The 2,766-nt window shown below is 41.0% G+C and overlaps 1 protein-coding gene across 1 annotated transcript in view; it reads left to right on the top strand.

Moving 5' to 3' along the window:
• Positions 1 to 2,766, top strand: part of Fdx1 (ferredoxin 1) — a 34,503-nt gene that overhangs the window by 498 nt on the left and 31,239 nt on the right. The window lies entirely within an intron of this gene.

The following is a 2,766-nucleotide window of genomic DNA, read 5'->3' on the forward strand; positions in this document are numbered from 1 at the left end:
TCCGCGTCCGCCCCCGGCCGCCGCGGCCCGAGATTGTGTCCTGAGTCACTACGCCTAGCGGGAAACGGGCACCCCGGGCCCTTTCCTCTCCCAGGTCTCCTCTGCCCTGGGGGAAACCTGTGCCTCGCCGCCGTGGCCCCTAGCGGTTTGGACCCGAACTTTGCCCTGTTGAAATGTCCTTTTTGGGCTGTCCGGGCCTGAACGCTTGCACACTTGCCAGCGTTCCGATTCTTTCTCCTGCTGTGGTAGGACTCTGTCCTCAGTCCTTTGTCGGGCAGTGTCTGTGTTAAATATGCCCTCTCTGACCCCCGGAATTAAAGAACTTGCTTGCTGTTTACGCACTCTTCTAGTAAGGAAAAGGGTTAGAGGATCTGCGTTGGAGTAGTAAGGCAGAGTTATTACTTTGCACATATCTTGTTTAACTTCCGCAATCCCTGTGAGCCTCTGTCCCTACTAGTAAACAGGTAATAACAATGTCGAGTTTATGGGATTATTATTATTAATTAATTTATTTTTTGGTACCGGGGATTGAACTCGGGTCCTTGCGCTTGCAAGGCAGGCCACCGAACCGCTGAACTAAATCCCCGGCCCGTATGGGATTATTTGAGGAATAAACGAGTAGTATAGGTAATTTTGTGCTGGTGGTAGTGAGGGTTCAGTTGATGTCACCTGTTAGCAACAGTTTCTTAGGCTTACAGTATTAAGAATTTTTTTATTAAATGTTGAGTTGTGAAAAGTTTTACCTAAAATATGTTGAAGTTTTATATTCTTGGGCATATTTTTAAAAGCATTCTTTTAGATTTTTTTGAGGTAAAAATTTGCTCATAATTTCAGAGGGGAGCAGTGTGGTGGTGATTTATATAATGCTGATCTAGACTAGCTGTTGATCCCAGGGTGTAGTGTAGCAGGAAGCAGGAACTAGAGGGAGAGTTATGGGATTTAGGTAAGATTGCATCTGACCCTTTCCACCTCTTAGGCACTCGGTCCTCAACTATGGAGTATTTATTTGTTCCTTTGTCTCCCTACCCACTCTTCCCCCTCCACAGGCTGCTCCCCACCTACCCCTACCTTACACTTGCCTACCTTTGTCCTCCTGTGTGATACTTTTCTTCAATGATTACGTTCTTGGAAAATCGTATAAGTGGCAGGACATACATTGAAAATATATGGTGCTGATACTTAATGGAACATGAGTGCTTTTATAAATGGGAATTTTCCCACCCAAATTTTCAATTTGGATATGACAAGTTGTTTTAACATATGTTCTGCTCCTTCATAATTCTGCTTTCCTTCTCATTGGCACATTTTCTAATGATGGTCTTGGACTTCCTTTTAAAGACTTTGGAGATACAACTAGATTTTTCAATACGTATTCCAGTCCTGGACTGTTCAGTATGGTAACTTCTAACCACATGTCACTGTTGACGTTTAAAATAATTAAGTTTAAAGATTCAGTCTCCTAGTTTTGTAAGACACATTTCCAGTACTGAATGGTAGCTGCCTATGACCAGAGGCTGTAGTGCTGGGTATTGCAGGTCTAGAACGTTTCTGTTATTGCGCCGAGTTGAATTGGACAGAGCAGTTCTGAACTTGAAGGCTGACATTTAGATATCAGTAATTGAGTGCTAATAAAACTCCTTTTACTCTAAAATATCTTGACACAGTACTTTATATTTTGTGGTGGTTTAGATTAGAAAGGGCTTTTACATAATTATTCCACATGACTTAAGGCAATTCTGTGATGTAGGGAGGGCAGGTAAATGGCAATAAAATTTATTAACTAGCAAATGCAGAACTAGAATTTAACTAGATTTGATTAGATTTTGAGCATCATGATAATTGTTAATCATTTTTTTGTGTGGTGTTGGAATCCAGATCTAAGCCAGGACTTATGTATAGCTTCATCCCCGGCAGGTAATTTTGTAGTCCATAGTTTAGTGAGTCTTTTGGGAGAGTATGGGTGGTTGTGGAAGTAGGGAGCCTGAGACTGGGGACTCTTTTCCTGGGCTGGTGCCCCAGGTTACACTTACAGTGAAAGGGTGGACATCAGCAGCTGTGGCTTCCTTTTCTGCTTAATACAGTAAGTAACCTTCTGAGAGCTGTAGCATAGCAACACCTGATAGCTTTGTCACAATCTGTTCTGTAAACAAGCAGAACAAATGGGAAAGGTGCTTAAAGAGCAACAAGTGAAGAAAATACAGTAGTTGTTTACAGTGATGGATGATTACTTGGTGATGATAGCTTTTGAAGGATTATATTTATTTCCCAGTATATGAAGTCTTACCTTTTTTTGGGCATCTAAGTTTATCAATTATTAGAATTGGAGAAAACTACAAAACCCACTATCCCCATTCAGTAATAGGAAACAAATAAAAATTACTTAGGATACTGGGGATACAGCTCAGTGGTATAGCACTTGTCTTGTATGTGCAAGGCTCTATGTTTGATTTCCAGCATTAAAACAACCCCCAAAAACAGAATAAACCAGAGATATTTGGGTAAAGTACACACACACACACACACACACACACACACACACACACTATAATGTTTTAAGGAACAAAGTATTTCCACCAACTTTCTCACTTTTAATTTTTTAATTAAAATCATTTGGGCTGGGGATTTAGCTCTGGTGCTGCCGCCTGCCTTGCAAGCACCAGATCCTGAGTTCTATCCCTGGTATACCCCCATCAGTTTATTTCTTTAATTCACAGTGTGGTAAAGTCAGTATTCCAGTTTTACTTTTTTTTTTTTTTTTTTTTTTTT

Source organism: Fukomys damarensis, unplaced genomic scaffold (genome assembly GCF_012274545.1).
Source record: "Fukomys damarensis isolate Sample0158 unplaced genomic scaffold, DMR_v1.0_HiC HiC_scaffold_16, whole genome shotgun sequence".
NCBI classification, from domain to species: Eukaryota; Metazoa; Chordata; class Mammalia; order Rodentia; family Bathyergidae; genus Fukomys; species Fukomys damarensis.